The sequence below is a fragment of the Pseudophryne corroboree genome, chromosome 8, assembly GCF_028390025.1.
Source record: "Pseudophryne corroboree isolate aPseCor3 chromosome 8, aPseCor3.hap2, whole genome shotgun sequence".
NCBI classification, from domain to species: Eukaryota; Metazoa; Chordata; class Amphibia; order Anura; family Myobatrachidae; genus Pseudophryne; species Pseudophryne corroboree.
The window spans coordinates 182,736,952-182,758,392 of record NC_086451.1 but is presented as its reverse complement, the minus strand read 5'-3'; positions in this window follow the sequence as shown (position 1 = coordinate 182,758,392).

The following is a 21,441-nucleotide window of genomic DNA, read 5'->3' as shown; positions in this document are numbered from 1 at the left end:
TTTATTCTCCTTTTTCAGCACGTCCATGATAGAAGAAATGAGGACTTTGGAAATAAAATAACTTTGCGGAACTTAAGCATGCTACAGTCCATCCTGAAGACATCAACAATAAATGTATTGTTCCAGGCATCGGAAAAAGACATACAAAATAGATCCATAACTACACAAGGACTGCAAAAACTCAAATCCATGCTTTCATTATCTCCCACATTGATTGTTGTAATAGTCTACTCACTGGTATTGCATTCTGGATGCAGCGGCTAGGCTAATATTCCTTACTAGATGTCCATAGTATGCAGATGCACTCTGTTAATTCCTCCATTGGTTACCTGTATTCTCCTGGATTCAATATAAAGTACTTTATCTTGCGTCCTGGAGGATACTGAGGTCCACATTAGTACCATGGGTTATAGACGGGTACACTAGGAGCCACTTGCACTTGGAGAGTTTAATAGTGTGGACTGGCTCCTCCCTCTATGTTGTTCCTACCAGGCTCTGTTTAGAAAATGTGCCTGGAGGAGATATTCACAAGTGGGAGAGCTCCTGAGAAGTTTTTCTGCTTTTTATTATTTTGAGTTTATTATTTTACAGGAGGCTGGGTGGCACCAGTCTGCCTGCTTCGTGGGACTTAGGGGGGAGAAGGGGCAAACTTAAGAAAGAGTTAATGGTCCTGTTACTCATCTGACTGAACACCGAGGTCCTGAGGGAGTCATTCGCTAGCCCAACCATGGCGAGTGGACACTCCCGCAGCATGGCGCCAACCCTAACAGAGACAGAAGATGTGAAGATTGGTGAGTATAGTGCCGGTGTCACGGTTAGCAGGTCAACGGCGGTACAAGGGTATCAACTCTAGACAACCTCAGCCAATGGACTGCGGATGCAGACTGCAGGAGAAGCATGGAGAGCCTGCACTTCACAGGTGAGTCCCTGTTTGGTATTAATTTGGATACGTGGATATCCAAGGCAATAGGGGGTAAGTCAACATATCTTCTTTCCGCAGCTACAGCGGCTACTAAGTCATATACTGCCCCTACACTGCAGTTCTTTTGAACAGCAAAATTTATAAAGAAATCCAGGGGTTTCTACAGCATAACTGCAGTGACAGGTTCTCAGGAACCAAACTCCAGTTCTGCTTCCTCAAAGCCTTCAGACTGATGGTGGACCAAACTGGCTGAGGAAAAGGCAGGTGGGAGCACGTTTAAGAGGTTTCAGTCACATCTGGGCGACATCTTGCCTACATCCCTGGCCACCAGTATACGTTGTCTGCCTGAAAAACACTCCATATCTGTGCTCAGTGTGCTGCATATATCTGTGCTCACACTGCTTTATTGTGGGCACTGGGGACCACCAGTATATTATATAGGAGGAGTACAGTGCAGAGTTTTGCTGACCAGTGACCACCAGTATACGTTGTCTACCTGAAAAACACTCCATATCTGTGCTCAGTGTGCTGCATATATCTGTGCTCACACTGCTTAATTGTGGGGACTGGGGAGCAGCTGTATTATATAGGAGGAGTACAGTGCAGAGTTTTGCTGAAAGTGACCACCAGTATATATAGCAGTACGGTACGGAAGGCCACTGCTCTACCTACCTCTGTGTCGTCAAGTATACTATCCATCCATACCTGTGGTGCATTTCAGTTGTGCGCAGTATATATAGTAGTAGGCCATTGCTATTGATACTGGCATATAATTCCACACATTAAAAATGGAGAACAAAAATGTGGAGGTTAAAATAGGGAAAGATCAAGATCCACTTCCACCTCGTGCTGAAGCTGCTGCCACTAGTCATGGCCGAAATGATGAAATACCATCAACGTCGTCTGCCAAGGCCGTTACACAATGTCATAGTAGAGAGCATGTAAAATCCAAAAGACAAAAGTTCAGTAAAATGACCCAAAAATCAAAATTGAAAGCGTCTGATGAGAAGCGTAAACTTGCCAATATGCCATTTACGGCACGGAGTGGCAAGGAACGGCTGAGGCCCTGGCCTATGTTCATGGCTAGTGGTTCAGATTCACATGAGGATGGAAGCACTTATCCTCTCGCTAGAAAACTGCAGTGCCACTCCTAGATGGGCCAGGTGTTTGTGTCGGCCACTTGGGTCGCTTAGCTTAGTCACACAGCGACCTTGGTGCGTCTCTTTTTTTCTTTGCATCATGTGCTGTTTGGGGACTATTTTTTTGAAGTGTCATCCTGCCTGACACTGCAGTGCCACTCCTAGATGGGCCAGGTGTTTGTGTCGGCCACTTGTGTTGCTTAGCTTAGTCACACAGCGACCTTGGTGCGCCTCTTTTTTTCTTTGCATCATGTGCTGTTTGGGGACTATTTTTTTGAAGTGCCATCCTGCCTGACACTGCAGTGCCACTCCTAGATGGGCCAGGTGTTTGTGTCGGCCACTTGTGTCGCTTAGCTTAGTCACACAGCGACCTTGGTGCGCCTCTTTTTTTCTTTGCATCATGTGCTGTTTGGGGACTATTTTTTTGAAGTGCCATCCTGCCTGACACTGCAGTGCCACTCCTAGAAGGGCCAGGTGTTTGTGTCGGCCACTTGTGTCGCTTAGCTTAGCCATCCAGCGACCTTGGTGCAAATTTTAGGACTAAAAATAATATTGTGAGGTGTGAGGTGTTCAGAATAGACTGAAAATGAGTGGAAACTATGGTTATTGAGGTTAATAATACTATGGGATCAAAATGACCCCCAAATTCTATGATTTAAGCTGTTTTTGAGTTTTTTTTGTAAAAAAACACCCGAATCCAAAACACACCCGAATCCGACAAAAACATTTCAGGGAGGTTTTGCCAAAACGCGTCCGAATCCAAAACACGGCCGCGGACCCGAATCCTAAACCAAAACACATCACTTATTATTGCACAGGTGTACAGACTGTATTTTCAAGAACTCCTACCTCACAGATTCCCTCAAATCAAGCTTAACACCTTCTCAAAAAACAAGTATGATTCTACAGGAATCAGTTCTAAAGCTGGTACTGAGCCAGGTCATTGTCACAGTTCCAAATCAGCTACATAACAAGGGTTGTTATTCCAAGCTGTTTGTGGTACCGAAAACGGACGGTTTGGTAAGGCCCATTTTACACCTCAAGTCACTGAATACGTACTTAAGCGGAACGGACTTTTAGACGCTATAAAAGAAACTGTTAATACATACATAATAAAATAATAAATATAGTTATAAATTACTATGCATTATTTGATTTTATGTTAATTTATTAAATTAAATGTATATAATAAAGTTTTTATTTAGATTTAATATGAATTGAATAAAGATTATTTAATATGATAAACTATATTTGCAAAATAAATGTACTTTTGTAGATGGTAAATGTCAGTTTAATTTGCTGTAATGTGGTATATAAAAAAAGTGATTGATGTTGTTATTGTTGTTGTTTTTGTTGTTGTACTTTAAATAATTTTTTTGGAAAATATTTACATTTGTGTATATAATCTTGTCATATAATAAACATGTTATGAAAATATGGATTTTACTCTTAACACATTAAAGGTGGTTGGGGGGGGGGAGCGTAGCAGGTGTGGGTCAGCCCAGCATTAACTAGTCTAAACACTGTCTGCAGCTGCGATAAACCTTTTTCTTTTTCAGGAGGGAGAGAGCTGTCCCTCCTCCTCCTCCCCCTCCCTCCTTATCACACTGCGAGTTCATTACTTATGTCTAAAGGTGGGTACACACTGGAAGATATATCTTCAGATCAATTGATCTGCAGATATATCTATGGACAGATCGGGCAGTGTGTTGAGCATACACACCGACTGATCCGCCGGGGACTGACGTCATGAACTGGGCGGGCGTGTACACACGCCCGCCCAGTTCAGCTGTCAATCACCACCGGCTGCTGCAACATGTGTACGGGCGGTTGGCCGACCGCCGTACACACACAGCGACGCGCCAATATATTGGTAGATATATTGGAGTCGGCTGTGCTGCAGAGCCGACGCGATACGTCTGGGAACGACGGAGTTCACAGACGTATCGGCCGTACACACTGGCCGATGGACCCGCGATATATCGGCCGTTCACGGAAACGGACGATATATCGGCCAGTGTGTACGGGACTTAAGTTTAGAAGGTCCACACATAGAACATATGTTCCGGAGCACGTCTGCAGTGCTTAATCTTCCTCCAACATGTAAATGAAAAGAGAGCACACAATAGTGTAACACCGTCACATCCACTATATTTTATATGGAATATTTCAAATGGGATCCGTACCATATATAAAGTCTACCCTTTGTAGACAAATGGCGCATGTATTGACATAGATGAACTCTTTCAAAAGTTTTTCACTTCTTCTTACATACGTCTCCACAACGTTGAATAATCATAAAAATGGTAAAAACAGATAATAGTATAATACTGTTTATTAGCATAAAACATAAAAGTAGAGGAGTAGCTGGACTCTCACCATAAGATAGCGGATATAAGGCAGTTTGTAAATAAAACCAGGCGTCCCCAGCACCTTAAACCTCCGTCTCTGGATCCTTCCCAGACTCCCCAAAACGTCCACACAAGTCAGCCTAGGCGTTCATCTATGTCAATACATGCGCCATTTGTCTACAAAGGGTAGACTTTATATATGGTACGGATCCCATTTGAAATATTCCATATAAAATTAGAGATGAGCGGGTTCGGTTTCTCTGAAACCGAACCCGCACGAACTTCATGTTTTTTTCACGGGTCCGAGCAGACTCGGATCCTCCCGCCTTGCTCGGTTAACCCGGGCGCGCCCGAACGTCATCATGACGCTGTCGGATTCTCGCGAGACTCGGATTCTATATAAGGAGCCGCGCGTCGCCGCCATTTTCACACGTGCATTGAGATTGATAGGGAGAGGACGTGGCTGGCGTCCTCTCCATTAGAAATTAGATTAGAAGAGAGAGAGAGATTGTGCAGAGTCAGACAGAGTTTACCACAGTGACCAGTGCAGTTGTTGTTAGTTAACTTTTATTTATTTTAATATATCCGTTCTCTGCTATATCCGTTCTCTGCCTGAAAAAAAACGATACACAGCAGCAGCCAGTCACACAGTGTGACTCAGTCTGTGTGCACTCAGCTCAGCCCAGTGTGCTGCACATCAATGTATAAAAGGCAAAGCTTATAATAATTGTGGGGGAGACTGGGGAGCACTGCAGGTTGTTATAGCAGGAGCCCCCAGGAGTACATAATATTATATTAATTTAAAATTAAACAGTGCACACTTTTGCTGCAGGAGTGCCACTGCCAGTGTGACTAGTGGTGACCAGTGCCTGACCACCAGTATAGTAGTATATTGTTGTATGTATTGTATACTATCTCTTTATCAACCAGTCTATATTAGCAGCAGACACAGTACAGTGCGGTAGTTCACGGCTGTGGCTACCTCTGTGTCGGCAGTCGGAACTCGGCAGGCAGTCCGTCCATCCATAATTGTATTACAATATATACCACCTAACCGTGGTATTTTTTTTTCTTTCTTTATACCGTCGTCATAGTGTCATACTAGTTGTTACGAGTATACTACTATCTCTTTATCAACCAGTGTACAGTGCGGTAGTTCACGGCTGTGGCTACCTCTGTGTCGGCAGTCGGCAGGCAGTCCGTCCATCCATAATTGTATTATTATTATAATATATACCACCTAACCGTGGTTTTTTTTTCATTCTTTATACCGTCATAGTGTCATACTAGTTGTTACGAGTATACTACTATCTCTTTATCAACCAGTGTACAGTGCGGTAGTTCACGGCTGTGGCTACCTCTGTGTCGGCAGTCGGCAGGCAGTCCGTCCATCCATAATTGTATTATTATTATAATATATACCACCTAACCGTGGTTTTTTTTTCATTCTTTATACCGTCATAGTGTCATACTAGTTGTTACGAGTATACTACTATCTCTTTATCAACCAGTGTACAGTGCGGTAGTTCACGGCTGTGGCTACCTCTGTGTCGGCAGTCGGCAGGCAGTCCGTCCATCCATAATTGTATTATTATTATAATATATACCACCTAACCGTGGTTTTTTTTTCATTCTTTATACCGTCGTCATAGTGTCATACTAGTTGTTACGAGTATACTACTATCTCTTTATCAACCAGTGTACAGTGCGGTAGTTCACGGCTGTGGCTACCTCTGTGTCGGCAGTCGGCAGGCAGTCCGTCCATCCATAATTGTATTATTATTATAATATATACCACCTAACCGTGGTTTTTTTTCCATTCTTTATACCGTCGTCATAGTGTCATACTAGTTGTTACGAGTATACTACTATCTCTTTATCAACCAGTGTACAGTGCGGTAGTTCACGGCTGTGGCTACCTCTGTGTCGGCAGTCGGCAGGCAGTCCGTCCATCCATAATTGTATTATTATTATAATATATACCACCTAACCGTGGTTTTTTTTCCATTCTTTATACCGTCGTCATAGTGTCATACTAGTTGTTACGAGTATACTACTATCTCTTTATCAACCAGTGTACAGTGCGGTAGTTCACGGCTGTGGCTACCTCTGTGTCGGCAGGCAGTCCGTCCATCCATAATTGTATTATTATTATAATATATACCACCTAACCGTGGTTTTTTTTCCATTCTTTATACCGTCGTCATAGTGTCATACTAGTTGTTACGAGTATACTACTATCTCTTTATCAACCAGTGTACAGTGCGGTAGTTCACGGCTGTGGCTACCTCTGTGTCGGCAGTCGGCAGGCAGTCCGTCCATCCATAATTGTATTATTATTATAATATATACCACCTAACCGTGGTTTTTTTATACCACCTAACCGTGGCAGTCCGTCCATAATTGTATACTAGTATCCAATCCATCCATCTCCATTGTTTACCTGAGGTGCCTTTTAGTTCTGCCTATAAAATATGGAGAACAAAAAAGTTGAGGTTCCAAAATTAGGGAAAGATCAAGATCCACTTCCACCTCGTGCTGAAGCTGCTGCCACTAGTCATGGCCGAGACGATGAAATGCCAGCAACGTCGTCTGCCAAGGCCGATGCCCAATGTCATAGTACAGAGCATGTCAAATCCAAAACACCAAATATCAGAAAAAAAAGGACTCCAAAACCTAAAATAAAATTGTCGGAGGAGAAGCGTAAACTTGCCAATATGCCATTTACCACACGGAGTGGCAAGGAACGGCTGAGGCCCTGGCCTATGTTCATGGCTAGTGGTTCAGCTTCACATGAGGATGGAAGCACTCAGCCTCTCGCTAGAAAACTGAAAAGACTCAAGCTGGCAAAAGCACCGCAAAGAACTGTGCGTTCTTTGAAATCCCAAATCCACAAGGAGAGTCCAATTGTGTCGTTTGCGATGCCTGACCTTCCCAACACTGGACGTGAAGAGCATGCGCCTTCCACCATTTGCACGCCCCCTGCAAGTGCTGGAAGGAGCACCCGCAGTCCAGTTCCTGATAGTCAGATTGAAGATGTCAGTGTTGAAGTACACCAGGATGAGGAGGATATGGGTGTTGCTGGCGCTGGGGAGGAAATTGACCAGGAGGATTCTGATGGTGAGGTGGTTTGTTTAAGTCAGGCACCCGGGGAGACACCTGTTGTCCGTGGGAGGAATATGGCCGTTGACATGCCAGGTGAAAATACCAAAAAAATCAGCTCTTCGGTGTGGAGGTATTTCACCAGAAATGCGGACAACAGGTGTCAAGCCGTGTGTTCCCTTTGTCAAGCTGTAATAAGTAGGGGTAAGGACGTTAACCACCTCGGAACATCCTCCCTTATACGTCACCTGCAGCGCATTCATAATAAGTCAGTGACAAGTTCAAAAACTTTGGGTGACAGCGGAAGCAGTCCACTGACCAGTAAATCCCTTCCTCTTGTAACCAAGCTCACGCAAACCACCCCACCAACTCCCTCAGTGTCAATTTCCTCCTTCCCCAGGAATGCCAATAGTCCTGCAGGCCATGTCACTGGCAAGTCTGACGAGTCCTCTCCTGCCTGGGATTCCTCCGATGCATCCTTGCGTGTAACGCCTACTGCTGCTGGCGCTGCTGTTGTTGCCGCTGGGAGTCGATGGTCATCCCAGAGGGGAAGTCGTAAGCCCACTTGTACTACTTCCAGTAAGCAATTGACTGTTCAACAGTCCTTTGCGAGGAAGATGAAATATCACAGCAGTCATCCTACTGCAAAGCGGATAACTGAGGCCTTGGCATCCTGGGTGGTGAGAAACGTGGTTCCGGTATCCATCATTACTGCAGAGCCAACTAGAGACTTGTTGGAGGTACTGTGTCCCCGGTACCAAATACCATCTAGGTTCCATTTCTCTAGGCAGGCGATACCGAAAATGTACACAGACCTCAGAAAAAGAGTCACCAGTGTCCTAAAAAATGCAGCTGTACCCAATGTCCACTTAACCACGGACATGTGGACAAGTGGAGCAGGGCAGGGTCAGGACTATATGACTGTGACAGCCCACTGGGTAGATGTATGGACTCCCGCCGCAAGAACAGCAGCGGCGGCACCAGTAGCAGCATCTCGCAAACGCCAACTCTTTCCTAGGCAGGCTACGCTTTGTATCACCGCTTTCCAGAATACGCACACAGCTGAAAACCTCTTACGGCAACTGAGGAAGATCATCGCGGAATGGCTTACCCCAATTGGACTCTCCTGTGGATTTGTGGCATCGGACAACGCCAGCAATATTGTGTGTGCATTAAATCTGGGCCAATTCCAGCACGTCCCATGTTTTGCACATACCTTGAATTTGGTGGTGCAGAATTTTTTAAAAAACGACAGGGGCGTGCAAGAGATGCTGTCGGTGGCCAGAAGAATTGCGGGACACTTTCGGCGTACAGGCACCACGTACAGAAAACTGGAGCACCACCAAAAACTACTGAACCTGCCCTGCCATCATCTGAAGCAAGAAGTGGTAACGAGGTGGAATTCAACCCTCTATATGCTTCAGAGGTTGGAGGAGCAGCAAAAGGCCATTCAAGCCTATACAATTGAGCACGATATAGTAGGTGGAATGCACCTGTCTCAAGTGCAGTGGAGAATGATTTCAACGTTGTGCAAGGTTCTGATGCCCTTTGAACTTGCCACACGTGAAGTCAGTTCAGACACTGCCAGCCTGAGTCAGGTCATTCCCCTCATCAGGCTTTTGCAGAAGAAGCTGGAGGCATTGAAGAAGGAGCTAACACGGAGCGATTCCGCTAGGCATGTGGGACTTGTGGATGCAGCCCTTAATTCGCTTAACAAGGATTCACGGGTGGTCAATCTGTTGAAATCAGAGCACTACATTTTGGCCACCGTGCTCGATCCTAGATTTAAAGCCTACCTTGGATCTCTCTTTCCGGCAGACACAGGTCTGCTGGGGTTGAAAGACCTGCTGGTGACAAAATTGTCAAGTCAAGCGGAACGCGACCTGTCAACATCTCCTCCTTCACATTCTCCCGCAACTGGGGGTGCGAGGAAAAGGCTCAGAATTCCGAGCCCACCCGCTGGCGGTGATGCAGGGCAGTCTGGAGCGACTGCTGATGCTGACATCTGGTCCGGACTGAAGGACCTGACAACGATTACGGACATGTCGTCTACTGTCACTGCATATGATTCTCTCAACATTGATAGAATGGTGGAGGATTATATGAGTGACCGCATCCAAGTAGGCACGTCACACAGTCCGTACTTATACTGGCAGGAAAAAGAGGCAATTTGGAGGCCCTTGCACAAACTGGCTTTATTCTACCTAAGTTGCCCTCCCACAAGTGTGTACTCCGAAAGAGTGTTTAGTGCCGCCGCTCACCTTGTCAGCAATCGGCGTACGAGGTTACATCCAGAAAATGTGGAGAAGATGATGTTCATTAAAATGAATTATAATCAATTCCTCCGCGGAGACATTGACCAGCAGCAATTGCCTCCACAAAGTACACAGGGAGCTGAGATGGTGGATTCCAGTGGGGACGAATTGATAATCTGTGAGGAGGGGGATGTACACGGTGATATATCGGAGGGTGAAGATGAGGTGGACATCTTGCCTCTGTAGAGCCAGTTTGTGCAAGGAGAGATTAATTGCTTCTTTTTTGGGGGGGGTCCAAACCAACCCGTCATATCAGTCACAGTCGTGTGGCAGACCCTGTCACTGAAATGATGGGTTGGTTAAAGTGTGCATGTCCTGTTTTGTTTATACAACATAAGGGTGGGTGGGAGGGCCCAAGGATAATTCCATCTTGCACCTCTTTTTTCTTTTCTTTTTCTTTGCATCATGTGCTGATTGGGGAGGGTTTTTTGGAAGGGACATCCTGCGTGACACTGCAGTGCCACTCCTAGATGGGCCCGGTGTTTGTGTCGGCCACTAGGGTCGCTAATCTTACTCACACAGCTACCTCATTGCGCCTCTTTTTTTCTTTGCGTCATGTGCTGTTTGGGGAGGGTTTTTTGGAAGGGACATCCTGCGTGACACTGCAGTGCCACTCCTAGATGTGCCCGGTGTTTGTGTCGGCCACTAGGGTCGCTAATCTTACTCACACAGTCAGCTACCTCATTGCGCCTCTTTTTTTCTTTGCGTCATGTGCTGTTTGGGGAGGGTTTTTTGGAAGGGCCATCCTGCGTGACACTGCAGTGCCACTCCTAGATGGGCCCGGTGTTTGTGTCGGCCACTAGGGTCGCTTATCTTTCTCACACAGTCAGCTACCTCATTGCGCCTCTTTTTTTCTTTGCGTCATGTGCTGTTTGGGGAGGGTTTTTTGGAAGGGACATCCTGCGTGACACTGCAGTGCCACTCCTAGATGGGCCCGGTGTTTGTGTCGGCCACTAGGGTCGCTAATCTTACTCACACAGCTACCTCATTGCGCCTCTTTTTTTCTTTGCGTCATGTGCTGTTTGGGGAGGGTTTTTTGGAAGGGACATCCTGCGTGACACTGCAGTGCCACTCCTAGATGGGCCCGGTGTTTGTGTCGGCCACTAGGGTCGCTTATCTTACTCACACAGCGACCTCGGTGCAAATTTTAGGACTAAAAATAATATTGTGAGGTGTGATGTGTTCAGAATAGGCTGAAAATGAGTGTAAATTATGTTTTTTGAGGTTAATAATACTTTGGGATCAAAATTACCCCCAAATTCTATGATTTAAGCTGTTTTTTAGGGTTTTTTGAAAAAAACACCCGAATCCAAAACACACCCGAATCCGACAAAAAAAATTCGGTGAGGTTTTGCCAAAACGCGGTCGAACCCAAAACACGGCCGCGGAACCGAACCCAAAACCAAAACACAAAACCCGAAAAATTTCCGGCGCTCATCTCTATATAAAATATAGTGGATGTGACGGTGTTACACTATTGTGTGCTCTCTTTTCATTTACATGTTGGAGGAAGATTAAGCACTGCAGACGTGCTCCGGAACATATGTTCTATGTGTGGATTTTCTGTGGCGCCTAAGGACGGTTTGATGATATAATTTCGTACTATTTGTCTATTTTGGATGCAAGGTGACATCCCGTTATCATAGAATAGTCCTTTCAGGCTGCCTATCAGCGCATATAGGTATCTTCTTTTTGTTTAAATTAAGTTTAGAAGGGTCTAGAGGTGGCTGGGGGGAGGGGGGAAGCGTAGCAGGTGTGGGTCAGCACAGCATTATCTAAACACTGTCTGCATGGGGAGCAGCAACAGGGCATTGTGGTACTTGTAGTGTCACGGTAATAAATAGAGGTCTGACGGAACAGTGATGTATATCTAAGTGTCTAAATGTAGTTGGTAGTGGAGTGACTAGGGGCGACGGTGACGGCGTCTAACTTTAGAAGGGTTCTACAGGTGGCTGGGGGGGTGAAGCGTAGCAAGGTGTGCAGCAGGGGTGATGAGAGGTGCCATGGGGTGATGACAGACATGGGTAGGGGCATGAAGGGGGATACAGTGCTACAAGTATGGGGAGCAGTGACAGGACATTGTGGTACTTGTAGTGCCACGGTAACAAATAGAGGTCTGACGGCACTGTGGTGTATATCTAAGCGCCTAAATGTAGCCGGCAGTGGATTGACTAGGGGGCGACGGTGATGGCGTCTAAGTTTAGAAGGGTTCTACAAGTAGCTGGGGGGGTGAAGCGTAGCAGGGTGTGCAGCAGGGGTGATTGGGGGTGCACAGGGGTGCTGACAGACATGGGTAGGGGCATGAAGGGGGTCACAGTGCTACAAGTATGGGGAGCAGTGACAGGGAATTGTGATACTTGTAGTGCCTTGGTAATAAATAGAGGTCTGACGGCACTGTGTTATATATCTAAGCGTCTAAATGTAGTCTGCAGCGGAGTAACTAGGAGCGACGGTTACGGCGTCTAAGTTTAGAATGGTTCTACAGATGGCTGGGGGGAGCATAGCAGGTGTGCAGCAGGGGTGATGGGGGGTGCACAAGGGTGCTTACAGACATGGGTAGTGGCATGAAGGGGGTTACAGTGCTACAAGTATGGTGAGCAGTGACAGGGCGATGTGGTACTTGTAGTGCCACAGTAATAAATAGAGGTCTGACGGCACTGTGGTATATATCTAAGCGTCTAAATGTAGCCGGCAGTGGAGTTACTATGGGCGATGGTTCCCTGGCTGGGGGAAGGGAAGCATCGCAGGTGTGTAGCAGGGGTGATAGGGGTGCCCAGGGGCTCATGAAGGGGGTTACAGTGCTAAAAGTATGGGGAGCAGTGACAGGGCATTGTGGTACTTGTAGTGCCACTGTAATAAATAGAGGTCAGACGGCACTGTGTTATATATCTAAGCGTCTAAATGTAGCCCGGCAGTGGAGTGACTAGGTGCGATGGCAGTGCCGTAACTAGGCATTTTAGCGCTGTGTGCAAGAAACGACATTGGCGCCCCCCCATGCAAGATAGGGGCAGTGCGCGGCATAGGCGCGCGAAAATATATAGGGCGTGGCTTCATGGGGAAGGGGCGTGGCCACAAAATAATAGCAATTCATACTACGGTGCACAGTAGTCTCCATTATTCAAATTACGCTGCACAGTAGCGCCACTACACCAGGTAGAGACCCTTTTATACATTACAGCAGACATTGTCCCCCTTTTATACATTACAGCAGACAGCGTCCCCCTTTTTACACATTACAGCAGACAGTCCCCCTTTTTACACATGCGGCAGCCAGTCCCCCTTTTTACACATTGCGGCAGCCAGGACCCCTTTTTACACATTGCGGCAGCCGGTCCTCCTTTTTACACATTGCGGCAGCCAGGCCCCCTTTTTACACATTGCGGCAGCCAGGCCCCCTTTTTACACATTGCGGCAGCCAGTCCCCCTTTTTACACATTGCAGCAGCCAGTCCCCCTTTTTACACATTGCGGCAGCCAGTCCCCCTTTTTACACATTGCGGCAGCCAGGACCCCTTTTTACACATTGCGGCAGCCAGTCCCCCTTTTTACACATTGCGGCAGCCAGTCCCCCTTTTTACACATTGCAGCAGCCAGTCCCTCTTTTTACACATTGCGGCAGCCAGTCCTCCTTTTTACACATTATGGCAGCCAGGGCCCCTTTTTACACATTGCGGCAGCCAGGACCCCTTTTTACACATTGCGGCAGCCAGGCCCCCTTTTTACACATTGCGGCAGCCAGGCCCCCTTTTTACACATTGCGGCAGCCGGTCCTCCTTTTTACACATTGCGGCAGCCAGGACCCCTTTTTACACATTGCGGCAGCCAGGCCCCCTTTTTACACATTGCGGCAGCCAGGCCCCCTTTTTACACATTGCGGCAGCCAGTCCCCCTTTTTACACATTGCGGCAGCCAGGACCCCTTTTTACACATTGCGGCAGCCAGGACCCCTTTTTACACATTGCGGCAGCCAGGACCCCTTTTTACACATTGCGGCAGCCAGTCCCCCTTTTTACACATTGCGGCAGCCAGTCCCTCTTTTTACACATTGCGGCAGCCAGTCCCCCTTTTTACACATTATGGCAGCCAGGGCCCCTTTTTACACATTGCGGCAGCCAGGAACCCTTTTTACACATTGCGGCAGCCAGGCCCCCTTTTTACACATTGCGGCAGCCAGGCCCCCTTTTTACACATTGCGGCAGCCAGGCCCCCTTTTTACACATTGCGGCAGCCAGGCCCCCTTTTTACACATTGCGGCAGCCAGGCCCCCTTTTTACACATTGCGGTAGCCAGGACCCCTTTTTACACATTGCGGCAGCCAGAACCCCTTTTTACACATTGCGCCAGCCAGGCCCCCTTTTTACACATTATGGCAGACGGTATCCCCCAGAGAGAGAGAGAGAGAGAGAGAGAGAAAGAGAGAGAGGGATATACTTACCTTCTCCCCGCTGACAGGCTCCTCGTGCTGGCATCTCCCTCTGTGCAGGCAGTTGAGAAGGAGGAGGAGGGAGGGGGAGCAGGGAGCCGCAGCAGCGCTATGTCATTGGTAGTAAGCGCCGCTGCAGCATCCCCCTCTCCTTCCGTATAGGCTGCCCGGCGCTGCTGTGGATGCTGGGATGGAGGAACCGCATCCCAGCATCCACAGCAGCGCCGGGCAGACTATACAGAAGGAGAGGGGAATGCTGCAGCGGCGCTTACTACCAATGAAATAGCGCTGCTGCGGCTCCCTGCTCCCCCTCCCTCCTCCTCCTTCTCACCTGCCCGGCGCTGCTCTCTCCTCCAGCGCGGCTGCGGTGCACGGCCCAGAGACTTCAGAGGCGGCATGTAATGAGTCAATTTGACTCATTACATGCTGCTGGCCGTGCGCCTTCAGGACAACTGCGCTGTGTGCCAAGCCCACTTGGCACACACGTAGTTACGGCCCTGGGAGACGGTGACAGTGTCTAAGTTTAGAAGGTTTCTACAGGTGGCTGGGTGGAGCATAGCAGGTGTGCAGAAGGGGTGATGGGGGCTGCCCAACGGTGCTGACAGACATGGGTAGGGGCATGAAGGGGGTTACAGTGCTACAAGTATGGGGAGCAGTGACAGGGTGTTGTGGTACTTGTAGTGCCACGGTAATAAATAGAGGTCTGATGACACTGTGGTGTATACAGTATCTAAGCGTCTAAATGTAGCCGGCAGCGGAGTGACTAGGTGCAACGGTGATGGCGTCTAAGTTTAAAAGGGTTCTACAGGTGGCTGGGGGGCAGGTAAAGTGTAGCAGGTGTGCAGAAGGGGTGATAGGGGTGTCCAGGGGCTCATGAAAGGGGTTACAGTGCTACAAGTATGGGGAGCAGTGACAGGGCGATGTAGTACTTGTAGTGCCATGGTAATAAATAGAGGTCTGATGGCACTGTGGTATATATCTAAGCGTCTAAATGTAGCCAGCAGTGGAGTTACTAGTTGCGATGGTTCCCTGGCTGGGGGAAGGGAAGCATAGCAGGTGTGTAGCAGGGGTGATAGGGGTGCCCAGGGGCTCATAAAGGGGGTTACAGTGCTACAAGTATGGGGAGCAGTGACAGGGCATTGTGGTACTTGTAGTGCCATGGTAATAAATAGAGGTCTGATGGCACTGTGTTATATATCTAAGCATCTAAGGGTGTGTACACACGGTGAGATCCCTGCTACATTCAATTTTGACTATCTGTGCTTGAGATTTTGTCTATGTACAATTTTGACTAAGTGCCAATTTTGACTATACTTTGTACTAGATTGTACACTAGATAGTCAAGATTGACTTGCCTGCACAGTCTACCTAGCCTTACGATACCATCCCCACGGGAGCGTGCATCGGGATCGAATCTGTATCGCAAGCTGCCTAACACCCTGAGATATGCACTAACTTTTCACAAGATTTTGACTATATAGTCAAAAACTCAGAGATTTATCTCACCGTGTGTACACACCCTAAATGTAGCCCGGCAGTGGAGTGACTAGGGGCGACGGTGACGGCGTCTAAGTTTAGAAGGTTTCTACAAGTGGCTGGGGGGAGCATAGCAGGTGTGCAGAGGGGGTGATGGGGGCTGCCCAAGGGTGCTGACAGACATGGGTAGGGGAATGAAGGGGGTTACAGTGCTACAAGTATGGGGAGCAGTGACAGGGCGATGTGGTACTTGTAGTGCCACGGTAATAAATAAAGGTCTGACGGCACTGTGGTATATATCTAAGCGTCTAAATATAGATGGCAGTGGAGTTACTAGGGGCGACGGTTCCCTGGCTGGGGGAACGGAAGCGTAGCAGGTGTGCAAAAGGGGTGATGGGGGGTGCTGACAGACATGGGTAGGGGCATGAAGGGGGTTACAGTGCTACAATTATGGGGAGCAGTGACAGGGCATTGTGGTACTTGTAGTGCCACGGTTATAGAGGTCCGACGGCATTGTGGTATATATCTGAGCGTCTAAATGTAGCCGGCAGCGGAGTGACTAGGGACGACGGTGACGGCATCTAAGTTTAGAAGGGGTCAACAGTTGGCTGGGGGGAAGCATAGCAGGAGTGCAGCAGGCGTGATGGGGGGTGCCCAGGGGTGCTGTCAGACATGCGTAGGGGCATGAAGGTGGTTACAGTGTTACAAGTATAGGGAACAGTGACAGGGCGTTGTTGTCAGAGCCGGCTCTAACCAATATGATGCCCTAGGCAAGATTTTGGCTGGTGCCCGCTAGCACCGCTGCTATTTCTGCAGGAGATGCCTGGTATGAGTTAGCTGGCAGCTCAGCTAACGTTGGGCACCCTTTCTTTATGAAAATGCATCTTATTTGCATTACTATGTGACTAGGATGCACAAGCAGCTTCTGCTGATTAAAATGATATGCAGCATGTCTATATTCTGTGTGCGACTGCGGCTGTATCTGCATACGAAATGCTACATTACTGTGATTTTCAGGAATACACCCAACATAGCATTTCGTATGCAGATACAGCCACAGTCACACAGAATATAGGCATGCCGCATATCATTTTAATCAGCAGAAGCTGCTGGTGCCCCTAAGCATAACAAATGCCATAGGCATTTGCCTAGATTGCCTATGCCTAAGGCCAGCTCTGGTTGTGGTACTTGTAGTGCCACGGTAATAAAAAGAGGTCTGACGGCACTGTGGTGTATATCTAAGCGTCTAAATGTAGCCGGCAGCGGAGTGACTAGGGGCGACGGGTACGGCGTCTAAGTTTAGAAGGGTTATACAGGTGGCTGGGGGAAGGGAAGCGTAGCAGGTGTGCAGCAGGGGTGCCCAGTGGAGCTGACAGACATGGATAGGGGCATGAAGGGGATTACAGTGCTACAAGTATGGGGAGCAGTGACAGGGCATTGTGGTACTTGTAGTGCCACGGTAATAAATAGAGGTCTGATGACACTGTGGTGTATACAGTATCTAAGCGTCTAAATATAGCCGGCAGCAGAGTGACTAGGTGCAACGGTGATGGCGTCTAAGTTTAAAAGGGTTCTACAGGTGGCTGAGGGGCAAGTGAAGCGTAGCAGGTGTGCAGCAGGGGTGATAGGGGTGCCCAGGGGCTCATGAAGTGGGTTACAGTGCTACAAGTATGGGGAGCAGTGACAGGGTGATGTGGTACTTGTAGTGCCACAGTAATAAATAAAGGTCTGACGGCACTGTGGTATATATCTAAGCGTCTAAATATAGATGGCAGTGGAGTTACTAGGGGCGACGGTTCCCTGGCTGGGGGAACGGAAGCGTAGCAGGTGTGCAAAAGGGGTGATGGGGGGTGCTGACAGACATGGGTAGGGGCATGAAGGGGGTTACAGTGCTACAATTATGGGGAGCAGTGACAGGGCATTGTGGTACTTGTAGTGCCACGGTTATAGAGGTCCGACGGCATTGTGGTATATATCTGAGCGTTTAAATGTAGCCGGCAGCGGAGTGACTAGGGGTGATGGTGATGGCGTCTAAGTTTCGAAGAGTTCTACAGGTGGCTGGGGGGGAGCTTAGCAGGTGTGCAGCAGGAGTGATGGGGGTGCCCAGAGGTGCTGACAGACATGGGTACGTGCATGAAGGGGGTTTTAGTGCTACACGTTTGGGGAGCAGTGACAGGGCGTTGTGGTACTTGTAGTGCCACGGTAATAAATAGAGGTCTGACGGCACTGTGATGTATATCTAAGCATCTAAATGTAGCCGGCAGTGGAGTGACTAGGGGCGACGGTGACGGCATCTAAGTGTAGAAGGGTTCTACAGGTGGCTGGGAGGGGAGCGGTGTAATGCGGTGCCACCAAGTCTGTAATGCCAATTTTTAAAAAGGATGACTCATTTGTGTGAGCTCTTAGGGCTGACACCTTAGACAAAGCTGCTAATTGCCATTGTGTGCGTTGCTGGTGGTTCTTCCCTGCTATTGAATAAAATGCAAATGCACCTGTATCAGAATTCAATACCCAAGGAATTTCTCCCAATGTAAGGACAAAATTAATGAGATAGGGACCCTTTAAAAAAAAAACTAAACAGATTTTATCCTCCGTCCGTGTAGAAAAAGTAATGCAGCCCTCCTTGAAGTCATATTAATGAGATAGGGACCCAGTTGCACTGTACATTAAATATTTAGGGCCATTTGATGCAACTGAACTGGAAATGCTGTCCGAAATATTAATGCTGTATACTGTATGCTAATGCTATCTGGGATTTTGCACACAACGTAACGACTAGATGAATTGAGTGAACAGGGCGGCAGCGTGTCCTTGTATTTTGTAGAAGCTGACTTTTTTATATAAAGAGAAGTAGCAACACACCAAATAACTTTATTGTATTAAAAAAGAATAAATAAATACATTAAAATAAAATAATAATTGTGAGCCGCACTGGGTATCGAACCCTGGAGTGCATTCATTGCGGGCGGACACTGTACTCGTTAGGCCACAGCCAACCATGGTACAGGCAGGCCCTTCGGGTGTGTATATGTGATGTGTTTTATCTAATTGCTTTTTTACAAAATAAACAGATTGAATCCGCCAACAGTGTTGGAAAAGCAATGGAGACCATCTGGGAGTCATATTAATGAGATAGGGACCCATTAAATATTTCTGTCCCTTTTTAGCAACTGAACCAGAAAGGCTGTCCGAAATATTAATGCTGTATATGCTAATGCTATCCGGGATTTTGAACACAACGTAATGACTAGATGAATTAATGAACAGGGCGGCAGCGTGGAATTGTATTTTGTGGAAAGGGGTTTTTTTTTTATAAAGGGAAGAACGTGATTGGCCAGCCTCTCACAGATCACTGTCTTCTGCCACAGCATTGTATTCAGCACTGTAGACTTAACGTGGAGCATTTGCCACCCAGCGGTTAAACTGTATTACATGGCGTGGGACACAACGCACGTTATAACGTTATTTCCAACTCGCGACACAGTACCCTAAATAGTGCGCTATGAGCAACGATGTATGAGGATACATCTGTATAACTCACAACTGACCTAATTCATCCCTAGTAATGTATTAGGAAAATCTGCAGGTAGGTTACTGTCGATTACATCTGTAATGTTGTTATGTAAACACAAAAGTAATGTATGAATCTGGAAAACATGGCATGTCTGTGGATATTTAATGAAATTATTTAGTTTTTACCACTTACAAATAAAAACATTTATACCCAAAGCACACATGTGGGACAATAGACATGGCCAATAGACATGTCTTTGATACTACGAAACATGTGTGCTGTTTGGAAGTTTAACATAATTTGCTTATGTTTAACACACTAACATTTCCTGGGAGTGTAAATGTACATACCATCTGTGAGACTGCTAGAGTTATAAATGATGGGTTCCAGCGTTTGCATCTCAATCATCTGCGTTCGATTGCAAATGATTAGCCAGGTACGCCCTGTCAGACACCTGTAACAAGTGTTCGCTAGCTGTGTGCAGCCCAAGACCTACTCCTGTTCTGCGAACGTATTGTGTGTACCAGCAATAGCCAGCTTTGCAGCGTGTGAAAACCACACCTGCAGACCTTAGCACACTCCCCCGCATGACACCCACCTTCACACCCCTTTTTGCTAGCTAGCGAAGCTATTCCCCCGCCCCGCCTTCAACACGCCTCATTGTCGTTGCGTGGATGCGAACAAACTTGTGTATTTCTACACATTCGTCATACGGGGGACTTTGCACATGCACGTTCAGTACTTTGCGCATGTGTATTTGGCTAAATCATGCTGCTTGCGATGCGAAGATCTGCAGCGATCAACCGGAATGAGGGCCAATCTGTGCATGCACAGTGTTCAGATTCCCCAGAAGGAGACATTCAGATAACATTCAGATAACCTAATACTAACCTAATACTAACAAACAAAAGAACTGTGGGCAACTGACTATTGGTAAACAGATACAGTAGCACTCTCATAATGGAATTCAATTGCCAGCGGGAGATTTAAAGATCCCTGCAGAGCGGGGTTTCTCCCACAGCCATAAGCGTTTCTATAATGGGTGCAGTGTGTGCGGTGCACACGGGCCCCTGGGTCCGGGGAGCCCACACCGCACCCATAGAGTATACTTACCCCTCCATAATACCGCAGAGGCCATTTTCAAGTGATTTGCGAATGCGCACTGTTGGTGTCCATAGGAATAAGGCACGGGCACCATGTTCCTGGGGACCTGCACATGCGCAGTAGGCTCTGGCTTTAGTTTTTCAAGTACAGAACTTAAAATGAGTGATTTCTGATAAAGCAATTGGAAGTTCCCAATTAGTTTAATTAGGGTCTATTACTAAGCCTTTGAGAGACATAAAGTGGAGAGAGATAAAGTACCAGCCAGTCAACTCCTAACTGCCATATAACAGGCTATGTGTTTGAAAATGACAGTTAGGAGCTGATTTTCTGGTACTTTATCTACATCCACTTTTTCTCCACCAAAGGCTTAGTAAATAGACCCCTTGGGGTTTCTTTACTAAAGTTCAGAGTTTATTCGATTTTTTTTTTTTTTCTAAGTGGCAACACGGGAATTTATTAAGCACAAAAATCGGCAGTGTTTGGGCTATTCATAATGGTTTTCACTGTAAAGTTCAGAAATACGAATGAATAGACCATCGGTCAAACACGGCTGTTTGTTCATACAACACGGGAATTTACTATTCATTCGTATTTGGGTGTTAGTCTCTGAATGCTCAATTGCGGTCATATTTTTTTGCAATTCGGAAAAAAAAGCAGCAAAAAAATAGACCTGCTTTTTCCAGGCGTGTTTACATGTGTTGCAACTTAAAAATCAAACACACCTGAAATAGGATGCCTATAAAAGGATCTTAGGCCCATTTCAAACAAAATGGCTGCTGGAAATGGCTGCTGGAGTATGGTGCATTGATATTTTGTGTGCTGTGGGATTCTTCAGACTCAGACATCAGCCTGTAAGTAACCAGGGCCTAGAAACTGAACATGGTCAGCAGGTTGATATTAATCTATGTCCAGGGCGCATACAAAACATTCAACATAACAGAATACATCCCTTATTAATGGAGATAGATGGTTTCAGATGAAGAATAGGAATGTCTCTGTTCAGAAAATTCTTCTTCTATTGTGTCGTAGATTTCTCCCAATTCATGCAGAGGGATAGAAGACAACAAAAGAATACATGTGTAGAACAGTTTCATAT